Below are 27,731 nucleotides of genomic sequence, written 5' to 3' on the forward strand. Positions count from 1 at the left end.
ACATGTGACCTACAAGTAATTATTTCCAGTCTCTGGCTTGTCATTTCATTCTTCTAATAGTGTCTTTTGAACAGCATATATTATTAATTGTGATGAATCCAATTTTATCAGTTTGTGAGAGATCATGCTTATGATATTGTATCAAAGGGATCTTTGCCTTAGTAATATTATGAAAATATCCCCCTATATAATCTTCTAGAAGTCTGACAGTTTTCTCTTTTCCATTAGGCCTATATTGACTAGTTTTTGCATATGCTACAGATGTGGATCAAAGTGTATATATGTATTATGTATGTGCATATCTATCTATCTATCTATCTATCTATCTATCTATCTATCATCTCAAATTGATCCAGTGCCATTGTGGAAAAGTTTGCCTTTTGTTGATTATTAGAGTAATGCTGATTTTATAGAAGGAGTTGGGAAGTATTTCTTCCTCCTCAATTTTCTAGAAGAGTTTCTATAGAATTGATATTAATTCTTCTTTAAAATGTCATAGATGTCACCAATGAAGCTATCTGGACCTACTTTTTCAACTACAAATATAGAGAAATTTATTCAGCTAATCTATTGTTTACTGAGCTTTGGGTTTGTCATTTTTGAAGAAATGTCCATTTTATACAAGTTGTAAAATTTGTTGGCATAGAGTTATTGACAATATTCCATTAGTATATTTTTAATACTAGTAGAATTAGCAGCATCTTCACCTCTCTCATTCCTTATATTAGTAATATGTGTCTTTTCTCTTATTTTTCCTAGTTACTCTGGTTATAGGTTTATCAATTTAAATTCCTGTCTGGAAGGACACACTTTTGGTTTCATTGATTTACTTATTATTTTTCTGTTTTCTATTTTCATACTAACCTCTACTATTTATTTTCTGCTGCTTACTTAGGACTTAATTTGATACTTTTAAAACTTTTTTAGAATGGAAGAAAATTAATTTGAGATCCTTTTCTTTTATAATAAAGGCATCCAATGCTATAAATTTTCCTCAATGCAGTGTTTTATCTGTATCTCACTAATTTTGGTATGTTATATTTGCATTTTATTTTCTAATCATCATTTTTGATTGCTTTTCTGACCTATCATTTTAAAAGTCTATTATTTAGGTTTTCAAATATTTGATGATTTTTCAAATTTATTTCTGATATTTATTTCTAATCATTGCCGAATTGTCTTAAAACATGCTTTCTGTGATTTGATTCCATGGAACTTTATTTAAATTTGCTTTATGGTTTAGAAAATGGCCCATTTGGTAAATTTACTTCTGTATACTTGAAAACAATTTGTGTTCTGTTGTTATTAGGTGGAATGTTCTATAAATGTCAGTGAAGTAAAAGCTCTGTGATAAGATAGCAAAGCATTTATAATTATCATGTTCCCACGATGAATTAATTCATTCATCACTACTAAATAAGCCTCTTTACACCTGGTAATATTTTTGCGATGAAATATATTTTGGCTGATATTAATGTAATCATCCCAGTCTTCTTTGACTAGTGTTAGCATAGTATATCTTTTTCTCTTCTTTTACTTTTAACCTATCTGCATGTTTATATTTAAAATCACTTTCTTTATGGCAGCATATAGTTTTTTCTTGCTTTTTATCCATTGGACAACCTCTGCCTTTTAATGGAGATCTTTAAATTATGTACCTTTATTGTGAATATCAATACGAGTGTGTCCTTATATATATATAATATTACTATTTGTTTTATATTTATCCTATTTGTTCCTCTCAAAACTTCTCTTTCTTCTTCCTATGAAGAAAGCAAAGGATATGGATGTACTCATTTTGATATATCTGTCCTGTTCTGCCCAACATGATAGCCACTTGAAACGTACGGCCATTGAGTACTTGAAGTATGAGCAGGTCAAATTGAAATATACTCTAAATATCAAAGATTTATAAAAAAAAAAGTAAAATGTATTATTATTTTCTAAATATATTACATGGTGAAATGATTTTTTTGATATAAAGGATTTAAGAATTACATTATTAAAATGAATTTTGCTTGTTCATTTTTACTTTTTTAATGTGGCTTCTAGAAAATTTAAACTATATATGTGGCTCACATTATACTCTTTCTAATAGATACTGTCTTAGATCATGACTCAGCAAACTATTTTTTATAAAGCATCAGATAGCAAACATTTGGCTTTGTAGGACTATAGTCTCTGTCACAACTATGCAATCCTGCCATTTGTATCATGAAAGCAGCCTTAGACAACACATAATAAATGGGGGTGGCTGTGCTCCAACACAACTTTATATACAGAATTTGACAGAGTGAATTTGGCCTGTGGCCTTTGATTTGGTGCCCTTCTGATACAATAATTTTGATTAATGAAGCTATGAATAATTTATGATCAAAGAACAGAAAGAAAAAAGTCTTGTTCCCTGATGATATTAGGGGCTACCGTAGCAGCCCTTGACCAACAATGTTTTAGGTATAACAAAAATAAACTGTCTCATTTATGCCTCAGTATTTTTAATATATGTAGCTAAATCTAATTAAGTCCATATGTCATGATTCCACTATATGATTTTGCAAGTTTAAAATTCATAAATTCTTCAGTCCATCCTCAGTCCAAAATTGGCCACTTCCATGTTCACTGTCACTTTCATATAGCTAATTAATATACAGCTTGTCTTATTATCTTCCTATATCATCAAATAATATCTAGTAGGTTTGCTATGTACTAAGCTAATATTTAATAAGTATTAATGGAGTAAATAAATATCAGTATCTTGTACAAAAAATGTATGTATCACTTAAGTTTCTACATCTAAGTAATCAACCTCAGTGAGCAAAGAAAAAAAAAGCTCAATTAGTAAAATAATACTACCAAACGTAAAAGAATTCATTATTCAAAACCTTATTAATTTTCTTCACAGCTACAAACTTTATGAAAAATAATTCTCATTAAATATGATAGCTTAAAGTAATTCATCAGCTAATTCACTGTTTCATATGCTGATTATGATATGAAACATCACAGCTGATTCTATTTTTTAAATCTAGTTACCTATACAAATTGTATGGCTTTATGTTAAATTTGTATTATATGCCCCCTAACATCAGATGACTTGGCAGTTCTCGCCAGCTTACATTGAATTGACATTCAATAAAGCCAGGTTCAACATTTTCTAAATAATACAGAAGAAAATTAAGTAGGACTTAAATGATGTGTAAGTTAAGACAAATTTGTGTGGAGTTAACGCTAATAGTACTATTACAGAATGCTAGAAAAACTCTAGAATGAAAAGATTTACCTCTTTTCATAAACAAACAAATCTTCCTGGTGCCCTATTTCAATGTATAAAATTCCAACAACCTATAATGTGGAACTAATATGTAGCCAAGACAATACCCTTGGGAATAATGTTGACAAGAAGAGAGAGGCAAGTAGGTTAAATAGCAGCAAACACCACTCATTGCACCACAATTTGCTCATTGTTCAGTATTCATGACCTTTGCATTCTAAAAATTTTTATCCCACTATATTCTTTGTATATAGACAAAAAAACAGGCATATCAGAAAGGTTGAAAAACATATCCAATGTTGCTGAACTAGTACATTGATTAAAATTCAAGTCTGGTTGATGTGAAAACTGATTCCTTGACAATACAGTCAAAGACAGTAGATGATTGATATGCTTGTCTGTGAATTATAATCTCATCTAGAAAAAGGAATTACTTTCAGACACCAATGAGGAAAGAATGAATTGTCCAGTTGTCACTGCTTATATGACAGTGGTGTCAGTGAACTTATATAAGAAAACACACCTAATAGATTGTCTAAGTTGCTAGAAGTCAGCAAGAGCAAAGATAAATGTGACATCTATAATACTCAACTTATTTTTTCTTGTCATGGCTTTTTTGATTATAGTTTCAGACATTTCCAGGGTACAACTGGTTTGAATTGGCTTCATAACCTCAGGAATAAAACTAATATTACCTCTTCATTAAAACGTCAATTTTCAGTGACTCCAGGCTTCTCTCCTGGTTGATTATCCCACAATGTATATTTTTCTGAAATAACCAACTTCACATAATTTGAAAAAAATCATAATGGAGCTTTCAAGTGCTCAACAAATTCAAACAATGAATTGATAACTCAAAATAAATACCATTAAATACTGAGGAATATTTGTAGCTATCATCACCATCAGTTGAGATTCTAAAAAGGCCCCACTGTGTAACTGACTATTCTTTTAATTTACACACACACACGCACACACACACACTCATGGTAACCAGTTCAGCATGGGTTCTAGAACCAGCTGCAGTCTTTTTTATAGTAACAACAACAAAAAACTCGGGTGCTTAAGTCATAATGCTGCAATGAACACTGGGATGTATATATCTTTTCAAATTAGAGTTTTTGTTTTCTTTAGATAAACATCCAGAAGTGGAATTGCTAGATTGTATGGTAGTTCTATTTTTAATTTTTTGAGGAGCTTCCCATACTGTTTTCCATAGTGGTTGTACCAACTGGCATTCCCACTGACAGCATATAAGGTTTCCCTTTTCTCCACACCCTCACCAATCTTTGTCGCTTCTTGTCTTTTTGATAACAACTATTCCGACTGGTGTTAGGTGATATCTCACTGTGGTTTTGATTTGTATTTCCCTGATGATGAGTGATGTTGAGCACTTTTTCAAGTACCTGTTACTCATTTGTGTGTCTTCTTTGGAAAAATATCTATTCAGGACGCCTGCTCATTTTTCAGCAGGTTGTTTGGTTTATTTTGATACTGGACTGTATGAATTCTTCATATATTTTGGATATAAGCTCCTTATCAGATACAGGCAGACCTCAGAAATACTGAGGGTTGGGTTCCAGACCACTGCGATAAAGCAAATAGAGCAGTAGAGTGAGTCACATGAATTTTTTAGTTTCCCAGTGCATAGAAAAGTTGTATTTATACTATACAGTAGTCTATTAAGCATGCAGTAGCATTATGTCTAAAAATAAAAGGTACATACCTTAATTTAAAAAAGATTTTATTGCTAAAAGATGCTAACCATCGTTAGAACCTTCAGCAAGTCATAGTAGTAACATCAAAGGTGACTGATTACAGATCACCAAAACAAGTATAACAATAAAGAAAAAGTTGGAAATATTGTAAGAATTACCAAGATGTAACAGAGAGACACAAGGTAAGCAAGTACTTTTGGAAAAATCATGCCAATAGATTTATTTCACACAGGGTTGCCACAGAGCTTCAATTTGTAAAAAAAATGCAGTATCTGTGAAGAGCAGTAAAATGAGGTATGCTGGTATACTGTTTGCAAATATCTTCTCCCACTAGGTTGTCTTTTCTTTTTGTTGATGGTTTCCTTTGCTGTGCAAAAGCTTTTTAGCTTGATGTAGTCTCATTTGTTTATCTTTGCTATAGGCACCCCAGTATTCAGTGAAGCATTATTTACAATAGCCAAATATAGATATATATATTTACAATGGAATAATACTCAACCATAGAAATAAATGAAATCTTGTCATCTATGATAACATGGATAGACCTAGAGGGTATCTGCTAAGTGAAATAAAATAGACAGATAAAGACAGATACCATATTATTTCACTTTAATGTGGAATATAAAAAACAAAAGAAATGAACAAACATAACAAAACAGAAACAGACCCATTCATACAGAGAACAAACTAGTGGTTGGCAGAGTGGAAGCGGGTGGGGAGATGGGAAAAGTAGGTAAAAGGGGTTAAGAGGTACAAACTTCCAGTTATGAAATAAATAAGTCACGGGGATCTAATGTACAGTGTAGAAAATATTGTCAGTAATTGTAATAACTTTGTATTGTGACATATGGTAACCAGACTTATCATGGTGATCATTTTGTAGTGCATAAAAATATTGAATCACTATGTTGTACAGCTGAAACTAATATAATGTTGTAAGTTAATTATACTTCAGTTTAAAAAAAAAGTCCTATTTCTGAATCCACATCACTCCCAGGATTTCCCCTTCCTTTATAACATTCTGGGTTCACTCTTATCTTCAATGAGATATCCATCAACTCCACCCACAGTGCCCACCCGCCTTTGTCCATAGCAAACATTTTTATTTCTTTTTACATGCTTTGACCTTAACTAGATAACTATTTAAGACCCTTAATTCGCTGGGGGAGGTCCAAGCTTCACTATACAAATTAATTGAATTCGAATATATATACAGGGATAATGTGCTACCTTTTGGGACACATTGGCTTTAACAAAATTCCTGGTTTAAACTGATTTACTGGGAGAAAGATGACACCTAACTTAACACACCAAGAAAATAAAAGCCTCATCCCTCTTCTCAGTCAAAATATCCCATTTGGTACGTACACACTTGAAAGCATGTGCACCCCTCTCCCACCCCGCCACAGACACATAGCACAGTATCTCATTTTTACTTAAACTAGGTTTTTTTTTTTTTCCTCTTTTGAATGTGAGTAATGCTTTCTGGAAAGAAAAAACAAAGCAGGAAGTCAAAACTGTTTAAGTACTGTGTCTCCTTCAAGCTATTATGAGACATATTGAAACAATAATGGATTCGGGAGTCAAATTCTAAGGAATCGAATGCTTGGAAAGGAGGTCTGAATATCCGTTGGAATGAAAGACCTATTAGTATGTGGGGATTTTACCAAAGTTCAGGGAAACCCTGCTGGGGTGCAGTAGATCTAAGAAGGATAATACAGAACTTAAGAGACTGAGGAAGGTGGGGAATCCCCTGGAAGAGAACTGCATCAAAGGCAATAAATATACTTCTGGATTTACGAGCTTTTAAAGATTCACCAAGTGGGAATCCCTCTCAGAAGAGTTTGGCAGTTTTGTTCTTTTTTATTGTGGGTTTTATGGTTTGCCTGAGAATGAAAACCATACTTTGCAGTTTTCTGCTAGATTAGGGAAAGCAGAACAACCTCTAAAATCTACCAGCAAGCACAAAACTTTGTGGAGAGGCATCTTGTGCCTATAATGACAAAGGCATATGAAAGCTGGAAGTTTCGTATGCTGTAAATACTGATTATTCGTACAACCTGTTCATCATGTTGGTGATTGTCTGGTACTCCCAGTGCCAGTACAAGCTGAGGTTTTAAAAAAAGCCACTTGCTTGATTTGAAGCACAGGTACCCAAATAGAAGAATAAAACAATGAGGAGGAAAGTTCCAAAGTAAAAGAGATGAATCAGATGAAAACAATAAATATTTTGGTTCCCTGGGGAACTGAATAGGAACACATGGAGGGACTTGAGATTGCCTGGCCCTCAATAAGCCCTGCATGATCTTGCTATACATCATTTCGGTATTTGATGCCTGGTCTTGTAAAAACCAAATATTTAACCAGAGGAGGTAAAGTACTGGGACACTGCAGGAGCCCCAGTCGGAACACTTTCAGATTCATATTTCTTACAACAAAGACTGTTTTTACCGATCAAAACTTGTGCAGATTAGGCTGGGCTCTGAGATTCATATAACTAATCTACAATATCTGGATTACACATACATAAAAAATTAATTTCTAAATAGCATTAACCCATTTCTGTAGGCTAGGAGCATTATATTAAGTTACAAAAATTGTGTGGCCAATTATGAAAATTAGGATGGGGGATTTTTCTTCTATATTATCTCTAAGTCATAGGTATAGTTTAGGAATCTGGACTGGCTACTGAAGAGCACTTAGTCAAGTAATTTAAACCATCTGTGCTTTTGTTCCTCTCTGTCAAAAGAATATTCATTTCAGGGGATTATCATGGGATTACATGAGGTAATAATAGCAAGCACATAGCGTTCACAATGTACGAGGCACTGCTCATGTGTTACCTCATTAAATCCTCATAGAAACTCTGTGAGGTAGGTCTTATTATTATCCTCATGAACAGATGATAAAATTGAGGTACAGAAAAGTAACTTCCCCAAGGTCCCATAGTAGTGATAAAGCCTGGATTCAGCAACCCAGGCAGCCTAGCTCCAAACTACGTATCTTCAACCACTATGCATTTTGTTTCTATCAAATAGGGCATATAAGTGTTTAGCACAATGCCTCATGCAAACTAAGTTCTCAAGTGATAGTCTTTATTATTATTACAAATTAATACACTATAATTTATAAGTTGGCATAACTTTTTCAGAAGCAAAATTTCAATATAAGTTCTGGTTTCAGCTCCAACATTTATGTAAAGGGCTTAGAAGTCATTACTCCTATCTTTAGTAAGAAAAGGAGGGGAAAAAAGTCACTGAAAACCCATGACTTTTCCTGGACTCATCAGATGATTGAGGTCACAGGGCAAACCGCTGCCCTGAAATCTGGAGACAAGCAAATCCAGAGTCACAGCTGAGATCTGTTTATTGGAGAAGGCCCTGGACTCATAAACTGGCAGGAATATTTAACTGGAAATTCTCTTAATGAATTGCTGGAGGCTAATGTGCATTGACTTGAGAGTGAGAAACCCCCGGGGCTTGTGAGGGGCTCCCACATTTTCCAGGCTTTTATGTCCAGGGATTTCACCAGGTTTTCAAGATGAACAGCCAAGAGACAATCCCTAATGACACTGGCAGGGGCAGGGCAAAGGTAACCATTAAAATATGCCCATAGTGTTGTCCATTACAAAGGCCTACTCTACCGGAGAAAAGCCTTTACCAGAGCCTTTTCTCACCTGTAGGAAAGGTGTTACTCAAAATCCAGGCTCCTCCAGCCTTCCCATCTCACCTAAGGGAAGGGGAACTAAGAAATCCCTATGAAGGATACAGCCTAAGTGCACAGGCCTACCCCCTAAAAGACTGAGATGCAATCATAGGATTATAGAATTGTTGCCATCCTTCAAACCTTACCGCCACACCAAAAGGACTCCTGTGTAATAACAGTGGCTTACAGACAACAAAAATAACTGCAAGACACAGACTCTAACTGAGGAGCAACTGATGGGGAAGTCCAAAGACTACAGGCAAGACAAGAACAAGGACACTTAAATTGGAAGCCTCTGGCACCTACAGCTATAGTAATCATTAAGCACAGTCCAATGCCCAGCCAGATTAATTTGAAACCTCACACTAAAAGCCTATTTAGCTCAGTTGCTATTACCCAGTTTTCAATAATAAATTACAAGGCATGCTAAAAGGTAAGAAAAACACAATCTAAAAAGACAAAGCAAGAATCAGAACCAGACTCAGAAAAGACACAGCTTTTGAAATTATCAGATAAGGAATTTAAAATAACTATGATTAATATGTGAAGAATTCTAATGGAAAAAGTAAACACCATGAAAGAAGAGATGGGTATTATAAGCAGAGAGATGGAAAGAATAAAAATAAATGCTAGAAAAAAAAAACTTCAACAGAAATGAAAAATGCCTTTGATGGGTCCAGTAGTAGATTGAACGCAGCTGAAAAAGGATTAGTGAGCTTGAAAATATGTCAATAGAAACTTTGTATTCTAAAATGAAAAGAGAGAAAGAATGAAAATAATAAAGAATAGAACATGCAAGAACTGTAAGACAATTTCAAAAGTAAAACATACATATTATAGAAATACTAAGAGAACAAAGAGGGAAGGTGTAGATGAACTGTTTGAAATAATGACAGAGAGCTTTCCAAAATTAGTAAGACACCAAACTACAGGTCAAGAAAGCTCAGAAAACATCAAGCAGGATAAATACCAAAAAACATACACTTAGGTGTATCCTAATCAAATTGTAAAAAAACTAAACGAAGAGAAAAATCTCGAAAGAAGAGAAAAAGAATTATGGTTATAAAAGAACAAAGATAAGAATTACATTGGACTTCTCTTTAGAACACACGCAGACAAGAAAAGAGTGAATATGTAACATGTTGAAAGAAAAATTACAGTACAGTGGATATTTATTATCTAAATATTCATTATGCAGAGTTTAGAGCAAAATAACATTAATATGGACATATTTTTAATAAACTGAGAATTCATTATATTAGTCCTGGCTATGGATTGAATTGTGTTCCCTCAAAATTCATATGTTGAAGCCCTAAACCCCCAATGTGACTGTATTTGGAGATAGAATTTTTAAAGAAGATTAAGGTTAAATGAAGTCATAAAGCTGGAGACCTAACACTTTAGGACTGGTGTCCTTATAAGAAGAGGAAGAGACACCAAAGATCTCTCTCTTTCTCTCTATGCATTCACAGAGAAAAGGCCATGTAAGGACACAATGAGAAGGTGTCCATCTACAAGTCAGGAAGAGAGGTCTCACCAGAAACCAATCTCCTTGCACCTTGACCTTAGACTTCTGGCTTTCGAAACTGTACCAAAATATTTTCTGTTGTTTAAGCTACCCAGTCTGGTATTTTGTCATGGTGATCCAAGCAGATTGATACACTCTTCCCCAAATCAGCTGTCCCTATTTTACAATAATGTATATCCCTATCTGTTTGAGCAGTCTAATTTTTCTATATATTAGATATCACAAAATATAATGGAAATGGAATTCAAATTGATTATCAAGTGAAATGGCAAATTCTAACATACAGAATTTCAGGAAGCTGATAAAAATGTTAGAGAATTTCTGGAATTCATGCATAATCATCACCCAGGAGACTGTCTACAAAGAAAGTCGGCCGCCATATCAGTAAACAAAGGACGTTGCAGCCATCAAGCCATCAGCCATCAGCCACTGCAGCAGCCCCAGACTGTGTACCCTGAGGGGATTCAGGATGGAAAAGAACAGGATACTGGCCCTAGATAGCTGAGGTGCATATCAAAGGAATGATTTTAAAGAGCCCAGACTCTTGCATGTTCCCATACACAGAAAAGCACTAAATTCATTAACTTGAGATGTCTGTTTTTCTTTAATTAACAGTAATCTTTTGGTGTCTTGTTCAGACTGCCTGGTTTTGTTGCAAAAACTGCTCTATATCCTGTCTCCTTCCTTATCTCTTCAGAGCATCCCTCAGAGCTGATAAGCTATCTTCCTGGCTTACGTCCTCAGTTCCGTCTGCCAAGTAAAACAACTCTCAACTTTTAGGTTGTGTATCTTTTTCAGTTGTCAAGAGCTAGACCTCTAAAAATGATAATAATAATAGATTCTTTTCAAGAGAATGTTTTCATTATTAAGGAGTTATTACAGGATAATAAAAACTTCAATAATGCCCTAATAGGTTTATTAAATTATTTTCTTTAGACGATGTAAAATGATCACAGGTTTTTTTTTTTTTCATGATAAAATTGTCAAAAGAAATTTCAGAAAAGATTGGAAAATACTTAATTTTACCAAGATGTTTGTATATTTTAATCAATTGTTAATCTGAGGTTTATAATTAAAATGTATATGGTTGTATTTTAATAAAATGTTACTCTCTGACTTAAAAAATTAAGCTGGAAATATTTGATCAATTCTTTGTTGATGATGAGGACCAAGAAGAATCTTATTAATATTGTATCTAGAACCTTGCTTCTAATTAGCATAAGAATTTCTGAATTTGAAATAGAAAAATAGGTAGTATTCTTTTATTGCATTATATGTCAGTAGCTTTTGTGGGGATAATATCAAAATATATAGAGTTGAATACGTTCTTTAATTTACACATGCAGTAAACATTAAACCAGAAGATTTACTACATACCTAATGAATCTTAAACTTCAGAGCCATTTGCTCACAAAGACTCTTTCAAAGGTGAAACCCTGGCAGTTGTTTCATATGGCTGTATAATTATGCTAAATTTATACAATTAAAATATTTTAACAGTTAGTTAAGACTGATAATCTCTTCAAGCAACAATTTCCCCTCTGTCACACCTCTCCTTTTGTGTCAGGGAACACTGAAGCAGCCATGGGCATCTTTGCTAGCTGATAGCAGAAGTTGAGTTGCGGATACATAAACTTTGTATTTAGTAGATGAAACCCCTTTCATGTACTGTCAAGGCATTTTGAATCCACTGTATAGGAATGGTGGGTACCCCTAAGGGCCCTGTGCTGAGCCACCCATCATCATGTCACAAACTTTTACAGCCACAGATCACGATGGGATATAAATGTGTCCCAAGATACGCAACAAAAGAAATATGTAAATAATAGAGGTATGAAAAGGACAGAGCTCAAAAGATTTGGGACTTCCCTGGTGGTGCAGTGGCTAAGACTCCGTGCTCACAATGCAGGGGGCCCAGGTTCGATCCCTGGCCAGGGAACTAGATGACACATGCATACTGCAACTAACAGTTCACATGCCACAACTAAGGGGCCCACATGCAGCAACTAAGATCAGGAACAACCAAATAAATAAATAAATGTTAAAAAAAAAAAAAAGATTTTGTTGTTATTGGAATATTCTTTTAGTCACAAGAAGTATAAAATTGTAAGAAGAGTATTTAGTTCTCATCAGCGCCTAAATCAGAGGAGAATTTCTCTCTGTCAGGCATATACTCAGTAATATATATGACTACAAAAACATCATGCATTTAAAAATGAGAATTATGTAAAATAAAATTTAATAAAATTCCTATGTTTCTAGGACACAAACCTATAGCAATACTACAGAAAGTATATCTGAAATATCTCATATACAAAAGAAACTCAATGGAAGTTTCCCAAGTTTCAAAGTAATTTTTAAAATCCACATGACATAATCAATACTTATTTGTGAAACTGAAAGAACCTTTTCTAAATTGTCATTATTAATTAAAAAATAATCAGCCATGCTAGTGGAAATATTGAATACCCTTCTCTCTAAAGAAAATAATAATTTCAAAGTGTTATAAAGAAATAATCAGAGAATATACAGCCAAAGCCAAAGAAAAAGTACAATAAACGATATGTCTGGCAGTTAATTATAGAGAGTTGAATTTTTTTTAATGTATGATGAATTTGTCAGCTTCTTCAAAGTTCTATTCTATTGTGATTTCTTTGTTAATTCTAAATAAATATTCACAATCATTCCTATTGTGTATCCTTTTCCTTAAAGAGCACTCCCAAAAGTATTGCTTTAGGTCCCATAAAATCTGGATCTACTCCTGTCTATAAGGCACATACAACAGTATCACTGCTGAAACTGCCTCTCAGAAAAGTTAAGCACCCTGACCTAATTTACCGGGAAATGAATGTTGAGACTGGAATTTGATTCCGAGATTGTCATTTCAAAGTCCATGCTAATGCAATGCGACCAACCTTCTAATCCCTCCTCAGATAAGGTGAGAGAGGCAATAGCTCTCTAATAGAAAGACAGAGACACAGGCAGGGTCTATCTCCCTGAACCCTCAGCCAGCTACCTACCACCACCAAAGGTTCTTAAGACAGGTACATTAAAGGACACTCCAAGCAAAGAAATGCTTTCTATTGGGGACTTCATTGTTTTGAATAATAAGTCACAGCATGTGGAAGTCCTTCTATATGATGTGCACCAAGTCAAGTCCTGAAAAGCAGGTAACCTCTAAGGTTTTTCTTTTTTTCTAAATGCATCTACAATGTTAAGAATGAATGAAACTTTAGCACTCAAATATGCTTTATGTTTTATTATGTGGGAAGTATTTTGAACTCAATGACTATTTACTGTATCATAGCCTGTGACGTAGTCTGCTCACACCTCTTAAGGTAAGTTGTGCCATGATTCACTACAATCCTAATTGCTTTAATTAAGCAGTCAATGATATCCTGGCATCGCATCTTAATTATATATACAAAAAGGTAGACTTATTTTGCATACGTAAACTAAGAGTTGTCAAAGCAAATGGAGATTGTATTCTGCACATAAAGTCAGTTTAATTTTCTCTCTAAAATTTCTAGGAACATTATTTAAATAAAATTAATATTCAAACTGAAGCTTTTAGTTAAAAAAATGAATGTAGACTAAAGTTTCTTTGTATCTTAAACATAATCAAGAGTACAATTATGGTATTTCATTGATGTTATCTAAAACTGTAGAAGTCCTACTGCCTCTAACATGCAAACTTAAAAAAATGGCTGAGGCAGAGGGCAGAATACTGGATTTGAAACTGGAAATTCTGGGCTTGTTTATAAATCCTTCATAGATTTATCTTATGATTGCAAGCCCTTAACCTTTCTAAATTTTACATCCACCAATTATAAAATGGGCATAGTGAGTCCACATCAATGCTGACACCTTAGCTATTGTAAGAATCTTGTAATATGATGTAAGTGACAGTATAATGTGAACTAATTTCTAGGCCATCTTTGACCTGTTTATACAGAAACATACACTATCCTTTCTGTTTGTAGGGTTAACATCAAAGCAAGCACCAGAAAGAGAATTATATCCTTGATGCATTCTATCAGAATCATATAGGGAGGAAATAAATGTGCAAACAAAAGACAAATGATAAACACTTCTTCAGCAAACACAAAGTCCTCCCCTTTTCTCACTTGCCAAGGAATCATTATATTCCAGCCATTTTTATGCACACAATTGGGTTTTAGTTTAGTTAGAAATTAACTTTTCAATGTTTCACTGTTTGAAATGAACATCATTCTACGTCTTTCCTCAAGCTGTTATTGTGCTAAAAATTTAACAGAAAACTGAGGAACATAAATTCTTCTGCTTTTCATTATTATTCAAATGATATGTGTCCTGCCATCGGGGAAAATAAGCACTTTGAACTTTAAGGGAGGAGCCAGCTAGTCTTTCCTCAACCAAAAAGTCTTCCAAAACCACTCCAAGATCACATAGAACTCCTCACATGTATTTCATGGAATATTACTCTTGAATACTCTACCAATCCAACATATCACTTCAGTTCTCTGTGGCTGAGCTTCATCTGGGAGGATATAGTCTCTATTTCGATGAATCAACCATAATGAAGAGAATAGCAACCAACTGAAACCAATCCAGAACTGACACAGATGTTAGATTAGTAGATAAGAACTTTAAAACAAGTATTATAACTGTATTACATATATTTTAAAATCTTAGTTAAAGCTACTAAAAAACAAAAAGCACCCGAATCAAATTTCTTGAGACAGAAACTGCAATATCTGGGATGAAGAATACATTGGAGAGCATTAATGCATTAATGGAAGATTAGACACTGTAGAAAAAAGATGACTCAAGTTGAACAGAAAGAAAAAAAAATATGTAGTGAACTGTGGGACAATGTCAAGTGACCTAACATATGGGTAACTGAGGTCTTTAAAGGAAAGAAAAGAGAGGGGCTTGAGCTATGACAGTGGCAAACGTCATGAAAGAAAGTGAGGAAGCCGTTATGGAAGACAAAACTGAACTTGGAAACTGTCGAGTTTTAACTAAGGAAGGAAGATGTGGAAGAATACTGTGATGTTTGTTGAGTTCGAATCTAACCAGATCATAATCCCAAGTATAACCCAGAGTTAAATTGAATGGAATGATGGGAAAAGAATAAAACACCCAATAATGTAAACTATGAAAAGGATTGGAGGATAGATAGAAGTTCGTATAGATCTTGTTTGGCTCTTTGTATACTCAGAGTTTGATTCTTTTAGCCTCCCAACATCTCATGAGGATTTCTTTACAAATTAGACTTCTCAGCTCTGTGATAAAATAACCGAGATAAAATATGACACAATTTGAAAAAATTATCCCCAGGAATATTCATACTGTGATACCATATTATTAGCTAAACTTCTGACTGACACTAATTTTTCCCTCTGGTTATGTGAAACCTGGTATTACTGATCACTGTCAGAAAAATTTATCATTTAAATGTTTTTTTCAAATATTTTACCTAAATCATCTGTTACAGTTAGAGAGCCTTTTTATCTTTAAATATTTATAAGCTCCTTGGAGAAATAAAGAGATCTTCATAGCCTAAATCTGTAAAAATATCTTTTTTCAGGTTTTTATATCTAGTAGACTTCTGACTAAATTATAATGCCTATAATTTGCTGAGCAGTTTAGGCCAGCTCCATGAAAGTGTTTAACATGCAATTATGATAATCTAACCAAAAACAGTGGCAGAATTTTTTTTTATAATACATATAAGTAAATTAAAAAACTGCTAAGTATATTTTCCTGTGTATACATAACCTCCAATGTTATATCATTGACTATACAAAATAGTGTTGCTTTAATATGTTTATTTATGTAAAAACTCCATTTTTATAATATGAATATATTTGTTTTATATATAAATCAATAAATATTATTTATATTAGGATTTGATGAATTATTATAAAGATCTTAGAAAGAATGCTCAATTGCCAACCATAATTCCTTGACGCAGCAGTAACCAATTTTAGTGATTTAAAACATATTCCTTCAGGGTTCTCTTTCTCTGTCAAACATAAACACACACACATTTAAAAATACATCATGGACATCTTTTCTACGTCAGAAATTATAAATGGTATCATCATTTTTAACGATTATGCACTATTTTTTATATCACCATAGTATTGATGGAGATTTGAATTATATTTTTATTTCACCATTAGAAACAGCTCTGAAATGAACATTATAACGTGGATATTTTTTCATGTATTCTGCTATCATTTATGCACATAATTGTCATCTATATTTTGGTCCATGTACTTTTTCATTGATTGACTAATTTCAGTAGTGTGGCTTGATTTCCTCTCTTGCCAACAGAGAGTGCCAAGGAAAACCCTCAACAACAGGTTGGTGTAAAGTGGGGAAGTCTAAGAAACTGTTGGTCAGAATAGTTCTGTGAACAGGTGATGATAACATATACTAAAGCAGTGACTACAAAATGGACAGGAAGGAAAATTGAAGAGGCATTTCTGACATGGAAAAAGATTCTCTAAGATTTCCTTGAGGACAGAGACTTTGGCTCTCTCTTCTTTATTCCCAGAGCTTATTGTAGTGACTGGCACATACTAAGGAATCAAAAAAACAGTATGGAAAGAATGATGAATGAAAAGAGTATTTACGGCAATGGATGCCTAGATTGTGTCCACACTGAGTGAGAGTAAGGAAATGAAGAAGCCTGTTTTGTTGTGAAAAATGGGAGGATCAATACTCACATTGCTATTTGCACTTTCGATGCCATTGTTTTTCATCATTATGTGCATGGAAGCCCCTTCTAAGAATCTTTCTCTGTTCTTCAAATCATTACCTCAGAAAACATAAATTTCTTCCCTTCCAAATAATCTTAAACATTTGCTGTTAATTTCTACTCTATGCTACAGTGCTCGATTTTATTTCCTCTAATTGATGGTGATGCCATTGACAAGCACCTTGTTTTTTCACACTTAAATCTCCCATGCTGCCTAGTATAATAGCTTGTATATTATAAATATTTTAAAATTTGTAAATAAAAGGAAACTGTATAACTGAATCCTATATATTATCAGAGTTATTACTGATAATGGTTATCTCCTAATAAAGGAGGCTAGTTTATTTATTTACATTTTTATTATTATATTTTGTGAGTCAGGGAACTGTGTTTCCCACTCACCTGCTGTTTGATTTATGGCATACCGAGTGACACTAAGGCTTCCCACAATCTGCGTTCAGGCACCCCTGTAATCAACTCACCAATCAATCTTATTTAGAAGCTAGAGGAGTAATAATAAAGTGTGTGAGAGCAAAGAAGGGAATAAAATATATACAAAAGAAAGACTTTCTGTGCACTTTCAATATGTTTCTTGTTACTAAACATGCATTTCTCAATGCAGTTTCTAATTGTCTTGCTGAAGACTTTGCATATTTTACTATGGAGAAATGCATATAAATTACTTTCTCTTAAATCAAAGAATTGGAAGGTTATATACTGACTTTGCAGAGTAGGACAGATCTTACACAAATAATTGATATCACATTAAAATAATATAAATTTTTTCTTGCTAATTAAACATTTGGTAATTATTTTGGATTCCATGAAATAAAATATTTAAAAAATTCCATCTTATCAATGAAATACTCTCATAAGGAGCCAAAAAATCCTGATTTATGGATACAAGTGTGGACTCTGTAATCAGAATAAATTTTTTAGACTCTTGGCTCTGTTATTTTATTAGGTATAGGACCATGGGTGCCAGTTTTCACAAATCTGTTAAGAGAGACAGTAATATTAATGAAGAGTGTGGTTGTAGAGATTTAAAAAATAAAATCGGTGAGGTTCTTACACTGCCTGGCACATAGAAAGTGATGAATAAATATATATTTTTTCCATTTATCTGTTGTACTGAGTTAAAGATTCTTGCCACAGTCTCTAATACATTTCCCGTTGTATAGATATGCATATTCTGTGCACTCTCTCACTATTCACATATTGGAGTATTTATTAATTCTGGAGCTACTGCACTTCAAATGTGACCTTTATTAAATGGATTACATCACTTAACTATAGCTCTTGTTTGAGAATGCCCTAATAGCAAGATAGGAAATAAATAAATAAATAAATAAATAAATAAATAAATAAATAAATAAAGAGACCATTGCAGATTTCTTCTCTTGAAGAGAAATACCTTTGTTCAGAAAAATGTCCAACGCATATGGATGCATATAGAAATAATATTCTCTAGGCCTGGCTTGAATGGGCAGGGATGAAAAACAAGTCTGAAGGGAAGGAGAGATAACAAGAGAGAAAAGCAAGTCCACTGAAATCCTCTGTGGAAATACACAGCCAGGGACTTTTTAAGAACAGGGAATACTTTATATTGTATTTTTATTGCTATGGTTTATATTTTCTATCAAATCTAAAATTATACTAGAAAGAATGTGCCCAGTATTTTTAATAAATCTTGGAAGTGGGTATGTGTTTCACATTTGGCTAAACATAAGGCCTAGATAAGGCTACAGGCATTACTGGAAGTGCAATTATTATTAAAATGGGAACAAGAAAGTGATAAGAACAGACCTTGGAAATGAGAATTTAAGCCACTAGTAGACATCCTATACTGGGTATCAGATTTTTCACAGGACAGAGATGGGAGGTCAAGCCAATTTTATTTAAAATGAATAATTCGATATCAAGGTGACATCAGATCATATATCTTCTTAGTAGTATATTAATTACAGGATATTATACTCTTCAGAAGCATGTTTTTAATTTAATCACACATGTTATTGATTTAATATTTATTATCAATCTTTCTGTAGATAGATAATATTGTTGCAATAAATATCGTGCATATCCTTCTGAGTAGGCTTACAGAATCTTGCATTGCTGCTCATTTGTTTCCCCCTTCTGAATAGGTAGTTCACATCTTCTCGGTAAGAATTATATTCAGACAATTTGAAAGATTTTTCCCCCCAGAGGCAACATAACTTGTATAACATTAGAACTGGGTGATATCATGTACACTTTTTTTAGGAGTTAATCTTTCTGCAGTTCAATTATATGCTTGTACTATAAACAGTCATATTTAGACAACCAGCATGTCCCCTCAATACATTTATTTGATAGGAGTAGATACTGTCAAGAGCAGAGCTGAGCCACCAGGTGTTGGAGTACTAGTCAATTAAAACAATAAGCCAAAATGAAAGTAACACGCAAGCCTTTCATTACTTCCTGCTATAGGGTAAGTAAGAGGCTAAAGCTAGAGAAAGGAATGGCTCCTCCACTGTTGCATGTTTTGCCATGGGACTGCACTGGGTGGGGGGCAGCAGGGGGTGCAGCGGATCAGCACAGACATGAAGATCCTCTCACTAAAGAGGGAGCTACAAATATAAGGTTGCTGTCATTTTATGGACCCAGGAACCAGGGAGGGAGTTGAGGAGAAGGGCTAGGTATGAAAAACTACTTAGTACTGAGTCTGAGCAGAGTAAGGTGTCTTCCAGCTTCCCCCCCATAAGGAGATCTCCCAATGGAGGCACCTAGGCTAGGAGTGGAGATGCGCATAAGAGTGTAAATGGCCAAGGAGGCCTGAGTCCTTGACTGTAACTCCTTACAGAGACTGCAATAACCTAGATAGGTACCATGTGCGTTGTGGGGCAGCTTTTTCCCATAAGGCTCTGCCAGGTAAAACCTTTGTCATTGTCTATGATCAGGTCTGAAAGATCACACATAGACCACAGTCCAGACTACTCAGATACTTGACCAGGATACTGGGCTTCTTACTTACCCATATCTAGAACCTGACTCTTTGTCCATAGTTGATGGATCCATAGTTGGGATCTCTGATCTCATGAGAAGATAAATTCCATTTAGCCTCAAGTGGCTACAAAAAATCATAAAATATGGAGCTACTAAAATCAAACAAACAAAAAGTTCTATTTCCCCCACCCATGGACTAAATAAGCAGAAGTGGATGATTACCAAAGAGAAAGAAAATGAAGTAAATGCAGTATTGAGGAACTGAAAAAAAGAAAATTCCAGTGTCATCTGAGAGCTTGGTTCTAGTTGGACCTCTAGTTGAGGTCCAAGTGAATCCTTGTATTTCATCTTTATGGATATTTCTTTTTAATATAGTATGCATTGTCCCACTTTGTTTGAAATGGCTAAAGTACTTCTGTTATTTGAAACCAAGAGCCCCAGCAAACACAAATGGGCACATAAAGAGAAAACCAAAACAGTAATATCCTCTTTGAAATTCTTGAAACATACGTAACCACTTCTTGAAAAATTTTCTGAGAACTCACTATCTGACAAAGCCATTTATTATGTAAATACATTGAATCTATAGATTTTATTTTTTTAGACTCAAATCAGTCTCCTGAAACTTTTGTCCTTTTTGTCTCAGTCCTCTGCATTGAGGTAAAATCAATTCCTATATATATTTCTTTCCATTTGGTGGCTATTTGGTAGTCTCAAAAGAGCTGGGTTTAATAGGCTTTTGTCAATTCACCTGGGATCCTGACTATACCAACGTACCATGTTAGTGAAGAAATTTTTAAACTGATGGTTGTGTCTTTCTTCTCCCCCCGGATGTATTTTATAAATTCACACTATAATAAAATGAGTGTAATCATTCTAGAAGGGTAAAGAAGCAAAGAATATCAATTGGGAGGGAGTGTTTAGAAAAAAAAGTAGCCTCCTCATAAGGCTGGCTGTAGACTGCATGTAGCCACTGAGAAGTATCCTTAGATGAATGAATGGGTAAATAGCCTCGTTGGTGGATAAAGAGTGGATAATGAGACATTATTGTGTAGATTTATACAAAGAATATTAAAAAATAGAAGGTCCCTAGTTTGGTTGATGAAATGGTAGTTGTTTGAAAGACAGAATGCTAACACTTTTATGATTTCATCATTGTGGAATGCTAGACACCTTGAGAATTGCCAGTGTATGAGAAATGAAGCAGCTCAGCATGGTTTGTGAGCCTAAAGAGGGTTTTTAGCTGAATCATCAGAATCTTAATTTAAAAAAAAGAAAATCTTGAGAACCTGCATTCTACCATCACAGATTGAGGAAAAATTGTCTCTTGAGTCTATATAAGATCAATCTTTAAAAATCACACCCTATACTGGTAAGAAGCAATGGCAGCAATATACTAACTAGACCTAAGTCCCCTCTCCATTGTGTGTGGCATCAAAGTAGATGCTCTCCCTGAAGTGTATAAGCCTTAGGGGTTCCTGGAGAAGTCAGAGGATGGTAGAAATCGGCAAAGTGAGATACCAAATTTCCTTTCCTTTTTTCTTAACATTTTATTTTGAAGTAGTTGTAGATGCATAAAAAGTAGGGAAGATTGTACACAGAGTCCACAGTACCTTTCACCCAGATTTCTTGTGGTGATATCTTATATAGCTGTAGTACAGAATCAATGCCCATACCAGGAAACTGGCCTCAGTACAATGTTAAGTCGACTACAGTCCTTATTCACTTTTTAAAATTATTTTTACATGCATTCCTCTGTGTGTGTGTAAACATGGGCACATAGTTCCAAACAATTTCATCATACATATGAACTCTTCCAACACTACTAGGGAACTCCCTCATACTAGCCCTTTATATTTACAAGCCTAGTCTCTGTCTCCTGACAACTACTAAAGTGTTCTCTACCATTAAAATTCCCAGAATGTTATATAATGTTATACAAATGAAAACATATGGTTTTTAAACTTCAGAATTGTTTTCCACCAATAATAATATCCTAGAAATCCACCTAAATTATTACATGTATTGTGTTTATTTTTGGTGTTGAATAGAATTCCCTGGTATGAATATGGCACAGTTATTTAAACATTTACCCACTGAAGGATATTCAAATGTTTCCAGTTTGGAACTGTTACAAAAATCCAATAGGAAGATTCACGTACAGGTTTTAATGTGAATGTATGTTTTCATTTCTCTGGGATAAGTGCCCAAGAATACGACTGCTGAGTTGTCTGGTTAGTACCTGTACAATTTTATAACAAACTACCAAATTATTTTTTAGAGTTGCCTGTACCATTTTGTATTTTCACTAGAAATGTATGAATGATCCAATTTATCCATTTTCTCACCAGTATTTGGTTTTGTCACATATTTAAAAATTTAAATGTTTGAATAAGTGTGCAGTGATGTTTCATAGTGATTTTAATTTGCATATCACTAATGGTAAATGATATTGAACATATTTTCATGTGTTTATTTGCCATCCATATCTCTTTCTCAGATTTTCTAACTGGATTTTTTAAGCTTAGGTTTTGAAAGTTCTTTACAGATTCTAGATAAAAGAGCTTTACCAGACATGTGATTTACAAATGTTTCATCCCAGTTTATAGTCTTATTTTTCTCATCTTCTCTATAGGATATTTCACAGTGGTACCCCTTTAACAGAGCAGAGTTTTAGCCAATTAATTATAAAGAAAAAAATAAATAAATAAGTCTAACTATATTCCCACCCTGAGTTTGTGGAGCTATTCATATAAGTAACAAAGCCACCATTTATTGTATTACAGCAAGGGAAAATACATTCCAATGTTCAAATAATTGATTTACACATCACTATTTAGAAGACAACCTACTCATAAGTAGGAGGCTTCTATTTAAATGAACTAATTTGGAACAAAAACTGCAGTTAATTTCTTTTCCTAAACACAAATATTTTGACTTTCACTCTGAGTCAATTCAAATGAAAATAAATTAATGCCCCAAATACCTTCTCATATATTTTCTCACTGAGTCAATATTTTGACATTTGTATGTGATGTTCAAAGAGATGTATCTAAAAATTTCTATTGAAATTAAGATTCAACAATATTGTGCAAGTCTTTGTAAACAATATTTTAAAATTATTTTTTCAATTTTTAACTTAGTTTTAATAAGACTGAGTTACTTAGATGGTAATACGAAAACATGATATACTAACTTAAGATGTTACCCCTGACATTATTATCCACTGTCCTTTCCTTGTGCTATTATTAAATTTTCTTATTTCTAGCATATATTTTATTATAAGTTCACTTTAATTTTAAGATAACAAATCTTCTCATATTGCTTTTCCCTTTTACAATATTATGTCATCTTAGATAAAATGATAAAGATTTATTTACATGATAAATAACAATTTTTGGTGTTATGCCTACTTTGATAAATTTTTGTTACATAAAATAAAAATAATGAAGCTGAATTGGTAGAAACCCTTTTTGGTCAAATCCAATTAATGACTACTGTCATTTCTCAACCAGTCATAAAACTATTTCCTCCATATTTATCACACATATTTTTTACTTAATACTTTGAAAGATGAAGAATGAGTTAGAATGAGGAATGAACATATAGTGTGCCGACTATTTTCTTTGTGATGAGACTGAAACTATGAAGAATGTATACATCTGTTTTAAGACTTAAATTTATTGACCATTTCTTTGCTGTCTAGTATTATGCTAAGTATTTTGAGGGCTTTAGATTAGGGTCTGAATTCTGACATCAGGGATATTACGTTTTTAGGGAGATAATGTGAATACGAACCAAGTTATCATTAAATCAGTTTGTAATAAAACGTTAAATACCAATTACCAGCTAAAAGTGCTACAGTGATCTATGAGAATACAGAGGGAAAAAAAGTGTACTAATGAAAAAGTAAAGCTTAAACTGGGTCCTATAAAATTAGGAGAATTTGGCTCAGCAGATTACAGCAGAAGTATTTTAAAAATACCTAAGAAGATGCAAATGAGGTACTTGAAGAGGAAAGAAAACCAAGGATGTGTCCTTTTCCTACAAAAATAAATTTTATAGTGATATTAAATAACATGGGGCTTTCCCCCCATGTTATTCCCCCATGGAGAAACTCCCCACATACCTGGATAGGGCAAAAGAAAAAAGAAAAAACAGACACAAAAGAATAGGGACGGGACCTGCACCTCTGGGAGGGAGCTGTGAAGAAGGAAAAGTTTCCACACACTAGGAAGCCCCTTCACTGGCAGAGACGGGGGTGGGGGGGCGGTGGGCGGGGGGGAATCTTCAGAGCCACGGAGGAGAGAGCAGCAACAGGGGCGAGAGGGCAAAGCGGAGAGACTCCCACACAGAGGATCAGTGCCAACCAGCACTCACCAGCCTGAGACGCTTGTCTGCTCACCCGTCAAGGTGGGTGGGGGCTGGGAGCTGAGGCTTGGGCTTCAGAGGTCAGATCCCAGGTAGAGGAGTGGGGTTGGCTGCGTGAACACAGCCTAAAGGGGGCTAGTGCACCACAGCTGCTGGGAGGGAGTCCAGGAAAAAGTCTGGACCTGCCTAAGAGGCAAGAGACCATTGTTTCAGGGTGCACGAGGACAGGGGATTCCTTCCCTGTCTGCCCACAGAAAGCAGAGCACCACCTAAGCGAGCTCCAGAGACAGGCACGAGCTGTGGCTATCAGCTCGGACACCAGAGACAGGCATGAAATGCTAACACTGCTGCTACAGCCACCAAGAAGCCTGTGTGCGAGCACAGGTCACTACCCACACCACCCCACCCTGGGAGCCTGTGCAGCCCACCACTGCCAGGGTCCCATGATCCAGGGACAACTTCCCCGGGAGAACACATGGCATGCCTCAGGCTGGTGCAATGTCACGCCAGTCTCGGCCCGCCACAGCTCACCCCGCATTCATATTATAACTACCGTATCCCTCTCTCCCTCAGGCATGAGTGAGCCAGAGCCCCCTAATCAGCCACTGCTTTAACCCGTCCTGTCTGGGTGGGAACAGAAGCCTGAGACAACCTACGCACAGAGGAGGGCTAAAAACCAAAGCTGAACCCAGGAGCTGTACGAAAAAAGAAGGGAAAGGGAAATTTCTCCACGCACCCTGAGGAGCAGTGGATTAAATCCACACAATCAACTTGAGGTACCCTGCATCTGTGGAATACCTGAATAGACAACGAATCAACCCAAAATTGAGGCAGCAGACTTTGGGAGCAAATGTAGACATGGGGTTTGCTCTCTGTGACTGACTTGTTTCTGATCTTTATGTTTATCTTAGTATAGTTTTTAGCACTTGTTATCATTGGTGGATTTGTTTATTGGTTTCATTGCTCTCAAGCACACCAAGATCCTGGTACTTTTTTATTTTAATAATTTAAAAAAAATTTTTAATTTAAATTATTTTATTCTATTTTATTTTTATATATTTATTCATTTATTTATTTTTCTTTCTTTTTTTTCTCCTTTTTCTTCTGAGCTGTGTGGCTGACAGGATCTTGGTGCTCTGGCATGGTGTCAGGCCTGAGCCTCTGAGGTGGGAGAGCCAACTTCAGGACACTGGACCACCAGAGACCTCCTGGCCCCATGTAATCTCAGTTGGCAAGAGTTCTCCCAGAGATCTTTGTCTCAATGCTAAGACCCAGCTCCACTCAAAGAACAGCAAGCTACAGTGTTGGACACCCTATGCCAAACAACTAGCGAGACAGAAACACAAAGCCACCCATTAGCAGAGAGGCTACGTAAAATCAAAATAATCTCACAGACACCCTAAAACACACCATCGGATGTGGTCCTACCCACCAGAGAGACATGATCCAGCCCCACCCACCAGAACACAGGCACCAGTCCCCTCCACCAGGAAGCCTACACAAGCCACTGAACCAACCTTACCCCTTGGAGGCAGACACTAAAAACAACGGGAACTATGAACCCACAGACTGTGAAATGGAGACCACAAACACAGTAAGTTAAGCAAAATGAGAAGACAGAGAAATATGTAGCACATGAAGGAGCAAGGTAAAAACCCACCAGACCAAACAAATGAAGAGGAAATAGTCAGTCTACCTGAAAAAAAATTCAGAGTAATGATAGTAAAGATGATCCAAAATCTTGGAAATAGAATGGAGAAATTACAATAAGCATTTAATAAGCACCTAGAAGAACTAAAGAGCAAACAAACAATGATGAACAACACAATAAATGAAATTCAAAATTTGCTAGAAGGAATCAATAGCAGAATAACTGAGGTAGAAGAACAGACAAGTGATCTGGAAGATAAAATACTGGAAATAACTCTCACAGAGCAGAATAAAGAAAAAAGCAAGAAAAGAATTGAGGTGTCTCAGAGACCTCTTGGACAACATTAAATGTACCAATATTGTAATTATAGGGATCCTAGAAGAAGAGAAAAAGAAAGGGTCTGAGAAAATATTTGAAGACATTATAGTTGAAAACTTCCCTAACATGGGAAAGGAAATAGTCAATCAAGTCCAGGAAGTGCAGAGAGTCCCATACAGGATAAATTCAAGGAGAAACACGCCAAGACACATATTAATCAAACTATCAAAAATTAAATAAAAGACAAAATATTAAAAGCAGCAAGGGAAAAGCAACAAATAATATACAAGGGAATCCCCAAAAGGGTAACAACTGATCTTTCAGCAGAAACTCTGCAAGCCAAAAGGCAGTGGCAGGACATATTTAAAGTGATGACAGGGGAAAACCAACAACCAAAACTACTCTACTCGGCAAGGATCTCATTCAGATTTGATGGAGAAAATAAAAGCTTTACAGACAAGCAAAAACTAAGAGAATTCAGCACCACCAAACCAGCTTTACAACAGATGCTAAAGGAACTTCTCTAGGCAGGAAACACATGAGAAAGAAAAGACCTAAAAAAAAAAAAAAAAAACCCAAAACAATTAAGAAAATGGTAATAGGAACATACATAGAGATAATTACCTTAAATGTAAATGGATAAAATGTCCCAACCAAAAGACATAGACTGGCTGAATGGATACAAAAACAAGACTCATATATATGCTGTCTACAGGAGACCCACTTCAGACCTAGGGACACATACAGACTGAAAGTGAGGGGATGGAAAAGAGATATTCCATGCAAATGGAAATCAAAGGAAAGCTGGAGTAGCAATACTCATATCAGACAAAATAGATTTTAAAATAAAGACTATTACAAGAGGCAAAGAAGGACACCACATAATGATCAAGGGATCAATCCAAGAAGAAGATTTAACAATTGTAAATATTTATGTACCCAACATAGGAGCACCTCAATACATAAGGCAAGTGCTAACAGCCATAAGGGAAATTGACAGTAACACAATAATAGTAGGGGACTTTAACACCCCACTTTCACCAATGGACAGATCATCCAAAATGAAAATAAATAAGGAAACACAAGCTTTAAAAGACACATTAGACCAGATAGACTTAATTGATATTTATAGGACATTCCATCCAAAAACAACAGAATACACTTTCTTCTCAAGTGCTCATGAAACATACTCCAGGTTAGATCGTATCTTGGGTCACAAATCAAGCCTTGGTAAATTTAAGAAAACTGAAATCATATCAAGTATCTTTTCCGACCACAACGCTATGAGACTAGATATCAATTACAGGAAAACAACTGTAAAAAATACAAACACATGGAGGCTAAACAATAGGCTACTAAATAATGAAAATATCACTGAAAAAATTAAAGAGGAAATCAAAGAATACCTAGAAACAAATGACAATGAAAACATG

General features: G+C 34.8%; 1 long non-coding RNA gene across 1 annotated transcript; it reads left to right on the forward strand.

Annotated features, from left to right (window-relative positions):
- The first annotated feature begins 345 nt into the window (after positions 1-345).
- Positions 346-26,891, forward strand: LOC309663586. The gene is made up of 2 exons (XR_014265356.1): positions 346-13,392; positions 24,903-26,891. It is a non-coding gene; the product is annotated as an uncharacterized lncRNA (long non-coding RNA).
- Positions 26,892-27,731: the final 840 nt, after the last annotated feature.

This window comes from Balaenoptera physalus, assembly GCF_965194825.1.
Source record: "Balaenoptera physalus genome assembly, chromosome: 7".
Lineage (NCBI taxonomy): Eukaryota > Metazoa > Chordata > Mammalia > Artiodactyla > Balaenopteridae > Balaenoptera > Balaenoptera physalus.